The 12,094-nt window shown below is 41.3% G+C and overlaps 1 protein-coding gene across 3 annotated transcripts in view; it reads right to left on the bottom strand.

Moving 5' to 3' along the window:
- Positions 1-12,094, bottom strand: part of PTPDC1 (protein tyrosine phosphatase domain containing 1) — a 51,395-nt gene that overhangs the window by 32,016 nt on the left and 7,285 nt on the right. The window contains exon 1 of one of the 3 annotated variants that reach the window (XM_046024003.1): positions 2,103-2,107. The exons of the other annotated variants lie outside the window; for them this stretch is intronic. The gene's annotated coding sequence lies outside the window, so the exon portion shown is untranslated. Of the gene's footprint in view, positions 1-2,102; positions 2,108-12,094 lie in introns of those variants that run through there. 3 annotated transcript variants of the gene reach the window in all.

Here is a 12,094-nt window from a genome sequence, read left to right as displayed (position 1 = left end):
ACGGACCAAGTACACGTGGCTCCGCTAGGCTAAAGCCATATTGTAAGTCAGAAGTTCTGCGTTTAAACCTTGACTCTGTTCATTGCCAGCTATACGAACCATTTTGAGCTTCAATTTTCTTTTCTGTAAAATGAGGATTATCATATCTTTCTCAGCTTCTTGTGAGGATAAAGAACAATTGTGTGTGTATTTCTAGCACAATGTCTGGCATACACGTATCCAATATATTACTGTTATTTTAATTTGCAAACCAGTAGCAGAGTATTTTATAAGACTTTGTAAAGTAGTCCCTTCACTACCTAGAAAACAGTCCTGCTGGTAGTTAGTAATGGCTGACTTTCTCAAGAAGATTTATGAAACATTAACTTCATTCACAACTGAATTCATTTCATGTGCCTGGTTGCAGAGTCAGGAGAAACGGGGTTTGAACAGTAATCCTGTCATTTCACTGCATGATCATCTTCTTTAATTTCATTTCCTGCTGCTAATGACAGATATTTTGCTCACTCTATCCTACAATTTGCTTTCATCCCAAGATGTTCCTCAAAATGACTCAACATTTAGGATTAATCACAGGCTCACTAATTAGTACCCAATACTTAAAACTCAGAACAGGAATGGACGGTCACTCATACTACTCAGAAGAGTCATCACAAAGTAAGAGTTTGACAAAAAGAATGTTCTCCTTCATAAAAAAGCCATTTCACACGAGAGACAGGCTCTGCAGTGACCTGAGGAGTTCTGAGGACACTGCCTTGCCTTCCCCCTCCCAGGCAAAAAGCCCGCACGTGTACTTTTGGGGGGTAGCGGGCGGGGACTGGGTCAGACGTGCCTGCAGGTGAGGCGTGCGGCAGCATCCCTCCCGGGGGGGCAGATCACTTGCGTTCCACGGCCATCAGGGTCCAGATGTCTGAGGTGGGACATCTGGGAAGGAGTCAACCTGCCCTCCACCTCCTCCTGCTGCAAGAGGCCCTCTGCCCACATTAAAGACACAGGCCAACGGGATTACTTTCTATGTGGCAATCGTGGTAGGAGAATTTGAGGTTGAAAAATTTAAGTTTGTATGGGCAAAAATAGAGATCTCCAAGTTCGTGAGTGAACTTATGAAAGCTACATACTTTTATGTCCACAAATAATAGATTAATAATAACTAAAACACATAAGCTTGCTCCATGCCGGGCACTGTTCCAAGTCCCTTCTTTGCCTTACTCATAATCCTCACCACACCACCATGTGGTGAGGACTACTATTATTCCAATTAAAAAAGAAAACAGTGTATTTTTAGAGCAGTTTGAGGTTCATAGCGAAACTAAGTGGAAAGTACAGAGGATTCCTCTGTACCCTTTGTCCCAGCCCAACATGCACGGTCCCCCTCACCATCAGCCCCCGTACCCGACAGCACACCGGTCACGGCGGATGAGCCCACCCAGACACATCTGTCATCACCCACCATCCGCAGTTCACCTTATGGAAGCACTCTTGGTGCTGGATACCCTATGGGATGTGGATAAATGTATAAGGACGTGTATCTGCTATTACAGAGAATTTCTGCTGCTCAGTCATCCCCTTCTCTGCCCCATGCCAACAACTCCTGATCTGTTCACTGTCTCCACAGATTGGCCTTTTCCAGAATGTCAAATTAATGGAATCATGGCGTGTCACCTTTTCAGATTAGCACCTTTCACTTAGTGATATGCATTTAAGGTTTCTACACATCTTCATGGCCTGGCGGTCAATTTCTTCTCGGTGCTGGATAATAGTCTATTATCTAGAGGAATCACAGTTTAGTTACCAGTCACTTGCTGAAAGACATCTGACTTGCTTCCAAGGCTTTGCAGTTATGAATGAAGCTGTTGCGTTCATTCACGTGCGGGTGTTGGTGTGTGCGTAGGTCTTTCAGCTCCTACGGGAACACCAAGGAGCATGACTGCTGGACTGTGTGGTAAAACTGTGGTTAGTTTCATACATTATTCCCATTTTATGGATTAGAAAATGAAGGCAAAGAGAAGTCAAATAATTTGCCTACAGTCACACAGCTATTAGATAGTGGAGCTGGGCTCTGAACTCACACCGTTCACTCCAGAATTGGTGCTCTCCACCACCGCACACACAGCCTCTCAACAGGAAAGACCTCAAACTGGATAAAAGAAATTTCAATATCACTGTACGCATTTTAACTCTGCTACACTGATAATTCCTTAGCTTGCATGAAACTTTGCAGAGCTCTCGATCCACAGCACGATTTTCAGATTTGTTTTGCTTTGTGTACTTTGTTAATCCTTTATCCAAAACTTAATTCACTGCTGTGCCAAAGACAAGTGTCAAGAACCAACCTCCTTTATACATTTTGGCGTCCTCCTCCTAAGAGAAACGCAGCTGGTCTAACCGTACGGTCATGAATCCACACACACATGGATAGAGTTGCTGGCACTTACCAGCTCTATGATCTTAAGCACATTTGCCATCATCTCCGAGCCTCACATGTGCCCTACAGTCCTTGCAAAGATGACCTGCAAGGCCACATACAGACTCATTCTGTGCCTGACAGTGAAGTAATTCAGTCTCTCCTCAACAGAGCAGCCAGAGTGACCTTGTTAACTTCAGCCAGGTCATGCTCCCCCTCTCTTCAAGACCCATCTAGCCGCCCTGTTTCCAATTCAAACCAGCTCCCCTTCCCTGTTTCATTGTTTCCCTCAGGACTTTTGAAGAAAACACACCTAACATGGTATATAATTTGCTGATTTATCCCCTTTACTGTCTGCCTTCCATGACCAGAATGTCAGCTCCGTGAAGGCACAGAGTTTTGTCTGCTTTGTCAACTACTGTACAGAACAGGGCCGGGCACACAGTAGGTCCTCAGCAAAGCGGTACTGAACGAATACGCAGATCACTGCTCAGTCAAAGGCAGCTGCCACTACCACCACCACCGTCTAATCTCACCAAACCTCATCCTTTTCATCAGCGAAGGGGAAGCAGTAATCACGCCTTCCCTATGTCAAGGTTATTGCTGAGACCACGGAAATGACACGACGGCACCACCATGCGAAGGCAAGGAGTGGTATTTTCCTTATCTTAGTTTTTCTGATCATATGTATATCTCCAACTTCTTGCAGGTCTTCAACCTGACAGACGTGTGTTCCTTCTAATTCCTTGAGGGGTGGGTCTGTTTAATTTCAATACTTTGCCCAGATTTTCTCTGCTTTAGGATGGCTTCCCTAGTACCAATTATCCATTCTCTTACATCCTCTTATCATGTAGGGCTGACTAAAGATTTACCTAGTGGCTTGGATGTTATAAAACATAGCTTCCTGATACCACACTAGTCTTTTGTCCTTAAGGAATCTTTATGATTCCACATTTAATAAAATAAACAAACAGGGGTGCCTGGGTGGCTCAGTGGGTTAAAGCCTCTGCCTGTGGCTCAGGTCATGATCTCAGGGTCCTGGGATTGAGCCCCGAATTGGGCTCTCTGCTCGGCAGGGAGCCTGCTTCCCCCACCGCCTCTCTCTGCCTGCCTCTCTGCCTACTTGTGATCTCTGTCTGTCAAATACATAAATAAAATCTTTAAAAAAAAAATAAAAATAATAAACAAAAAGCCCAATTTTTCTTTTTTAAAAATTTCTTTTTTTTCTTTTTTTAAGGTTTTATTTATTTGAGAGAAAGAGTAAGCCAGAGAGCACATGAGCAGGGACAGAGGGAGAGGAAGAAGCTAACACCCCTCCTTAGCAGCGACCCGACACAGGGCTCGACCCCAGGACCCTGGGACCAAGAACTAAGCTGAAGGCAGATGCATAACCAACTGATCCACCCAGGCGCCCCCCACCCCCCACCAAATATCTTTTAAATGGAAACATCCTCCCTTCTGAATCTGTACCTCAAAAAAAAAAAAAAAAATGAGGAAATTGGATAAAATTCTTTTTCTCCTGAAATCTCCCCTGGGGGCAGGCAGGCAATATTTTTAAAAAATGCTTTTTCTTTCTTGACATCACTCCAGCCTTTCTAGAAAGCTAAGTCCTCACAGAAAGGACTAAGGGCTGCCTTGTCTGACAGTCTGCCATGAACTGCACCTGCTTCTGTGATCTCACACCTTGAATGCACCTCAGGGAAGGCCCCTGGGCTCTCAGGAGACTCATCACAGATCAGGGAAAAACAACACCAGAGCAGGATCTTCTTTTTCATCACTTAAAGAAACGTGCTGTTTGGTTCACAGTCTTCAGAAAATATGGTATGATAGAACAAATGGGTAAAAAGTTAAGAAAGTAAAAAGTAGGTGGAGCAGATTTTTGCAAGCAAGGTTTCCCCATGCCTGTGCTCGCCCCACAGCCACACGAGGCTCATTCCTACAGGTCTGAACCCAGCTGTCACCCCCGCAGATCCCTCAAACTCATCAAGATGTCAACAGTGACGTATTCAACCCCATCAGAAGGGATTCCGTAAAAACCCAGACTGCTGGGCCTTCCCCACGGAATTTCCACCTAGTAGGTCTGGGTGGGGCTGAGAATCTGCATTTCTACCTGGTTTCCAGTGATGCTTTGAGAACTGCTGCGTGAGAGAAGCAATTTGCATTTAACTAACAGCCAGTATTCCTACAGGTCACTGTAAAGGTGTGTCTCCTGGGTTCTGTTTTGTTGGCAAATAATAAAACCAGCCTTGGGCACCTGGGTGGCTCAGTGGGTTGGGCTGCTGGCTTCTGCTAAGGTCATGATCTCAGGGTCCTCAGATGGAGTCTGGCATTGGGTTCTCCGCTCAGCAGGGAGCCTGCTTCCCTCTCTCTCTCTCTCTCTCTGCCTGCCTCTCTGCCTACTTGTGATCTCTGTCAATTAAATAAATAAAATCTTTAATAAATAAATAAATAAATAAATAAATAAATAAAGCAAACCTGCCTTTTACAACTCCTTGGTCAATCCTCACAAAATCCCAGAATGCATTAAGAAGCCCCACATCATCAATCAAACCTAGAAAAAGCTTCCTATCCTGGGTGCGACCTGGGTACTAATGTTGCTCCCCAAATCCTAGTTTGGACCAAGCGATCACCTGGAGTCAGGTCACTGGTCTGCAGGTGGTATCAACAGGAAGAAAGACTCCCCACAGCAGCCGCTTTGGGGTCAAGCACCAGATACCACACCATTTTGGATGGCATAATTTGGAATCTTAACCAACAAATGTTTGTTGATTATTCCTTTTAGTCAGTATATAAATATTGTGGATATATAATTATGTTCACATTTAAATACATTTCTATGACATATTATTTAACATTTTTTTCAATTACAGGTAGTTCAAGTTCTTTTATAGGCATCATTAAAATGATTCTAAAATTTATGTGGAGAGGGAAAAGACCTAGAATGGCCAACACAACACTTAAGGAGAACAAAGCTGGAGGACTGACACTAACCAACTTCAAGACTTACTATAAAACTCCAGTAACCAAGACAGTGTAGAATTGGCCAAAGCACAAAAACATAGGTCTGTAGAACAGAGAGCCCAGTAATAAACCCACATAAACAAAGGCAAATGCTCTTTAACAAAGAGACAAAAGCAACACAATGGAGCAAAGACAGTCTCTTCAACAAATGGTGTTGGAACAACTGGGCACCCACATGAAAAAAATCTAGACACAGACCTTACACTCTTCACGAAAATTACCTCCAATGGATGGCAGACCTCACCATAAAATGTAAGACTGCAAATCTCCTAGAAGATAGCCCAGGAGAAACCGTGATGACCCTGGGTATAGTGACGCCTATTTAGATACAATACCAAAGGCACAACCTATGAAGAAAACAATTAATAAGCTGGACTTGATTTCAAAATTCTGCTCTGCAAAGACAATGTCAAGAGAATGAGAAGACAAGCCAGAGAGTGGGAGAAAATATTTGCAAAAGACACATCTGATAGTGACTTATTATCCAAAATATACCAAAAAAAACTCTTAAAGTTCAACAGTAAGAGAACCAACAACCTGATTGCAGAAATGGGCCCAAGACCGTAGCAGACACCTCACCAAAGAAGATACACGGATGGAAAATAAGCGTGTGAAAAGATGCTTCACGTCATATGCCACCAGGATGCAAATGAAAACACTGGGATACAGCTTCACACCTCCTGGAACAGCAAAACTGTGGAGAAAAGACAACACCAAATGCTGATGAGGATGTGGAGCGACAGGAGTTCTCATACACTGTGGGTGAGAATGCAGACTGGTACAGTCACTTTGGAAGGCAGTTTGGTGGTTTCTTATAAAACTAAATATACTCTACAATCCAGCAATTGCATTTCTATTTTTCCAAAGGAGTTGAAAACTACGTCCACACAAAAACTTGCACATACATGTTCACAGCAGCTTTATTCATAAAACTTGGAAGCAGCTAAGATTCTCTTCAACGGGTGAATAGATAAACTATGGTAGTACATTAAAATAATAGAATATTATTCAGCACTAAAAAAAATGAGCTACCAAGCCATGGAAAGACATAGAGAAATCTTAAAAACGTGTCACTAAGTAAAAGAAGCCAATCCGAAAAGGCTACATGATATAGGACTTAACTACACGACATTCCAAAAGAGGCAAAACTACAGAGGCAATCAGTGGGGCTGGGGGAAGGAGGGAGGGATTAATAGGCAGAGCACAGATTTTTAGGGCAGTGAAAATGCTCTGTGTATTATAATGATGGATAAAGTCATTATATATTTGTCCAAATCTATAGGATGTCCAAATCCATAGAACATTAAGGGTGAACTCTAAGGTAAGCAGTCTGGGTAACCATGAGGTGTCAATGTAGGCTCATCACTGGTAATGAATGAACCATTCTGGTACGTGCGGTTGATCACATGTGCATGTGTGTGGGCAGGGGATATATGGGTAATCTCCGTCCCTTCCTCTCTAGTTTGCTGTGAACTTAAAACTTCCCTAAAAAAATAAAGGCTTTTAAAAAATGAACCCAAAAGCATAAATTAAGAAAAATATAAATTGGATTCCATTTGAATCTAAAAATGACCTAAGTATATGCTGTCTACAAAACCACACTTTAGAGTCAATGACACAGGCTGAAAGAAAAAAAGATGTCAAAATAGATACCAAGTAAGCAGTAACCTAAATAAAGCCAAGATGGCTATATACTATATAGAACAGAGTAAGAAAAAAATTTTTACTATAGACACAATAAGGATATTTTACAATGGTTAGAAATCAATTCACCAGTAGGATATAACGACTAAATATCCATGCACCTAAGAACAGAACCCCAGGGTGCCTGGGTGGCTCAGTCGGTTAAGCATCTACCTTTGCTCAGGTCATGATCCCAGGGTCCTGGGATGGAGGCCTGTGTTGAGCTCCCCGCTCAGCAGGGAGTCCGCTTCTCCCTCTCCCTCTGCCCTGCCCCCTGTTCATGCTTTCTCTCTCTCTCAAACAAATAAAACCTTAAAAGAAAAAGAACAGAACCCCAAAATACACACAGTAGAACTGAAAACCTGAAGAGAGAAATACACAAGGCAACAGAAATAGCTGGAGACTTCGGAGTTCCGCTTTCAATAACGAACAGAAAGGAAACAGAAGACCAGCAAAGAAACAGAAGACTTAAAGGATACTATAAACTATCTCGTTGTAGCAGACATCTACAAAACACTTTAAGTCCAACAAGAGCAGAATACACATTCTTCTCAAGTGCACAAAGAACATTCTTCATAGTGGACCATATGCGAAGTCATAAAACAAACCTCGACAAATTAAAAAGAACTAAAACATACAAAGTACTTTCTTAGAAAGAAAGAAAACTTAAATCAATAATCTACCATTTCACCCTAAGTAATGTGAAGAAGAGAATAAAATGAACCCCCAAGTAAGCAGAAAGTAAGAAATGAAAAAGAGTAGAGTGGAAATAAATAAAAGAATGAAGACAAAAAATAATGGAGTCAATCAACAAACCCAAAATTTGATTCTTCCTAGGAGCGCCTGGGTGGCTCTGTGATTGCCTTTGGCTAAAGTCATGACCCTGGAGTTCTGGGATCCAGCCCCTTGCTGGGTTCCCTGCTCAATGGGGAGTCTGCTTCTCCCTACTCCTCTGTCCCTCACCCTACTCCTTCTCTCTCTCTCTCTCTCTCTCTCAAATAAGTAAAATCTATAAAAAAACAAAATTTGGTTCTTTAATAAAGATCAAGGAAATTGGCAAATTTTTAGCTAGACTAACCAAGAAGAAACTCAAATTATTAAAGAGTAGGAAAGGGACACTATAACTAACCTTATAGAAATAAAAAGGATAACAAAATACTATGAAGAAAAGTATGCAAAAAAAATAAGAGGAAATAAATTACTACGAAAACAGAAACTACCAAAAATATCTTCATGAAGAGATAGAAAAATCTGAACAGATCTACAACAAGTAAAGAAATTAAATAATTTCAAAAACTTCACACAAAGAAAAACCAAGCCTAGATGGTTTTACTGGTGAGTTCTACCAAACATTTTAAAAAGAATTAATACCAACACTTTTCAAACTCTTCCAAAATATAGAAGAGGAGAGAACATGTCATAATTCATTTTATGAGTACAGTATTAAACTGATATGAAAATGAGAAAGTTATCACAGGAAAAGAAACTATTGACCAATGTCTCTTTTAAATACAGAGGCAAAATCCTCAGTGTTAGCAAACTGAATCCAACAGCATATAGAAAAGTATATATATACACCATGAATAAGTGGAATTTATCTCAGGAAGGCAAGGTTAGTTTAACATTCAAAAATCAATGTAACATATCAATATTAAGATCAATGTAATGTATCAATAATAAAAACAAAAACCATGTGATCATCTCAATAGACACAGAAGAATCACTTGGCAAAATCCAACATCCTCTCACAGTAAAAATATTCAATAAACTAGCAGTAGGAGAGGAATTTCCTCAACTCGATAAAGGGCACCTATGAAAAATCCGCAACTAACATCATGATTTACAGAGAGATGGAGGGCTTTCTCCTAAGATCATGAATAAGATAAGGATATGTACTCTTACCATATCTACTTAACACTGTAAGAAGGTTCCAGTCAGTGCAATAATGTAAGAAAAAGAAAGGAAAGACTTCTGCATTGAAAAAGAAGTAAAACTATTTCTACTTGTAGATAGGATGTTGTACTTAGAAAGTTCTAAGGAACTGACTAAAAAAACTACAGAACTGATAAGCAGGTTCAGCAAGTTGGCAAGATATAAGATTGATACATAAACCCAATTTTATTTCTGTAGCTTGAATTAAATTATAGTTTTATTTCTACAAAACTGTTTAAAAATGCTCTTTTTCAAGTTGAGTCAGTTCCCTCTACTCCTAATTTTCTGAGAGTTTTTCATAATGTATCACTGTTTGATTGTGTCAAATGCTTTTTCTCCGATTGATATACATATATGATTTTTGTCTCTTCAACCTGTTGACACAGTGGATACTCTGAATGATTTCTGAATACTGAACCATCCTGGACCTTCTCTCAGCACTGCGTTAGAGGGCCCACAAATTTTTTTTAAAGATTTATTTATTTATTTGACAGAGATGACAAGTAGGCAGAGAGGTGGGGGGAAGCAGGTTCCCTGCTGAGCAGACAGCCTGGTGCGGGACTCAATTCCAGGACCCTGAGATCATGACCTGAGCTGAAAGCAGAGGCTTAACCCACTGAGCCACCCAGGAGCCCCAGGCCCACAAATTTTTGATATGTTGAGATTTTGTTCAACTCAATGTATCTTCCCCAAGACAAGCGCATCCAGTCTTGTCACTTTTCTTTAACACAGTATGGAGGCCAGAGCAATAATACAAGAAAAAGAAGTAAAAGACTTTCATACTGGAAAGGAAAAAGTAAAATTATGTTTATTCAAGGATGACATATTTTCTACATAGAACATCTGATGCAATCCACAAAAAAACCCATTAGAAATAGTAAGCCAATTTAGTAAGGCTATGGTATACATATCAATATATAAAAATTGATCACATTCTTATATGAGGACAAATAACAAAATTAAAATTAAAAACACACATTAGCATGGAAAAATATGAAGTATTTAGGGATATATCTGATAAAAGAGATAAGCTTGTATACTGAAAACTATACAGCACTACTGAGAAAAATTAAAGACCTAAAAAATGGGTGGGGAGGGGCAAGATCTACTGTGCTCATAGTTCAGAAGACTAGTTAAGATACCAGTTTTCTCCCTAATGACCAATAGAGCCATCACAATCCCAACCAAAATCCCATAAAACTTTTTGCTTTTTATAGAACCACTGAAAAAGAAGAAAAAGTTGTCCATCTAACACGACTTAATTTCCAACAGCAGTAATAAAAAAACAGTGAAGTAGGAGCTTGAAGCCAGATAAATGGAGCAATGGGACAAAAAAGAAGCTCCAAAAATACACCCACACCTGCAGGACAAACGATTTTTGACAAAGATGCAAAAGCAAGATAAGATAAATTACTGAATAATGGGTTAAGCCGCTGCCTTCGGCTCAGGTCATGATCTCAGGGTCCTGGGATCGAGTCCCGCATCGGGCTCTCTGCTCAACAGGGAGCCTGCTTCCCTCTCTCTCTCTCTCTCTCTGCCTGCCTCTCTGTCTACTTGTGATCTCTCTCTGTCAAATAAATTAAAAAAAAAAAAAAAGTTAAAAAAAATAAATTAAAAAAAGAAGATAAATTACTGAATAAAACAAGGCAGACAGAAGACTACATACAAGTAACTCCATTTATATGAAGTAAATCAAATGCCCCTTCAGCTTTGCTCCATCTCTGAGCTAATTGGAATTAATTCCAAAGACACGAACCATTTGTCCCAATCAGATCAGCTGCCATCCTCCTTACGGGCAAAATCTCCAAAAGACATTGGCAGAATCCACAGGGCACCTCCTATCCAGACTCAAACAGATCCTTCCGAACCTCTCCCCAGAACTAGCCAATACTGCATAAACAAAGCAGCCCTTCAAGTTATCACGTCCATCACAGAAGATCACAAGGATCAGGTACTCATTATCTCCGGCACCAGACCCTGTAGTATCCCTAGCTCACCTGTAAGAACACTCAGTGGCTGAGGATGAAACTTTGTCAGGAACCTGAGCAATAAATACCACTGGTATCCCTCAGCACCCTGCTGTTCTAACCCCACACACACTGACACCCAACCCCACTGAAACTAAATTGTTTACTGTAACTGATCACTGCAGTGCATTTTTTTTAGTATTCCAGTAGATAAGGATAACAAAAATCTTTTTGCTTTCACTTGGGAAGAATTAAGATCCATCTGGACAGGTATGCCCCAGGATTTCTCAGAGGCCTTCTTACTGTTACAAACAAAAGCGGATTCGGACGACAGAAGGTTTTCTGCAGGCTCTACTCTGTTCCAGTGAGGAAACGATCAGCTCTTCTGCTCCGCTTCTCAGACTCTTCACAGGAAGGGAACGTTCATCTGTTAAAACTTTTGCCTTTCAAGGGACATAAAACCTCCAAAAAAAAAAAAAAAAAACTGCCGTGTGTTCAAACTCAGGTTGGATACTCAGGGCCCCTGATCTTGGGACCAGGACTAGATTCAGATCCAGGGAGACCTCGAGGCATCCTGAACATCCCTAAACCTAAAACTGAACCCCAATGACGAGGTCTTCTTGGACTGGCTGACTGCCGTCGAGACTGGATCCCAAACTTTCTCCTAGAGCTCAACCTCTACTGCTTTCCTGAAAAATCAACAAACCTGACCCTATTATTTGGAAAGATCAGAATGACAGAGCTTTCACGACTCCAAGGAAAAGCCTAATAAGGCCCCTGCCTTTGGACATCTTAACCATCAGCTTCCCTTTTCCCTCTTTGTCTGTGAGAGGGAAGGAATGCCCTTGGAGCACTCACCCCACCAGGGACCATCATCGCCCCGTGGGGCATTACAGCCAACAAACGGAGCCTGAATATGCTCAGGTATAAGCCCCCTTGCTTCACAGCCCTACCTGCCACTGCCCTCTTAGTTAAGGCCACTGCAGAAACAGTCACAGGGTCCCCTCTAATCATCCCTCTGCCCCATGACGTAGAAGCCCTCCTGAATTCTCCTCACCCTCAATGATTTCCAGCCAGTCACCTCGCC

Source organism: Meles meles, chromosome 11, assembly GCF_922984935.1.
Source record: "Meles meles chromosome 11, mMelMel3.1 paternal haplotype, whole genome shotgun sequence".
In the NCBI taxonomy this organism is placed as follows: domain Eukaryota; kingdom Metazoa; phylum Chordata; class Mammalia; order Carnivora; family Mustelidae; genus Meles; species Meles meles.
This window is presented reverse-complemented; position numbering and strand designations above follow the sequence as displayed.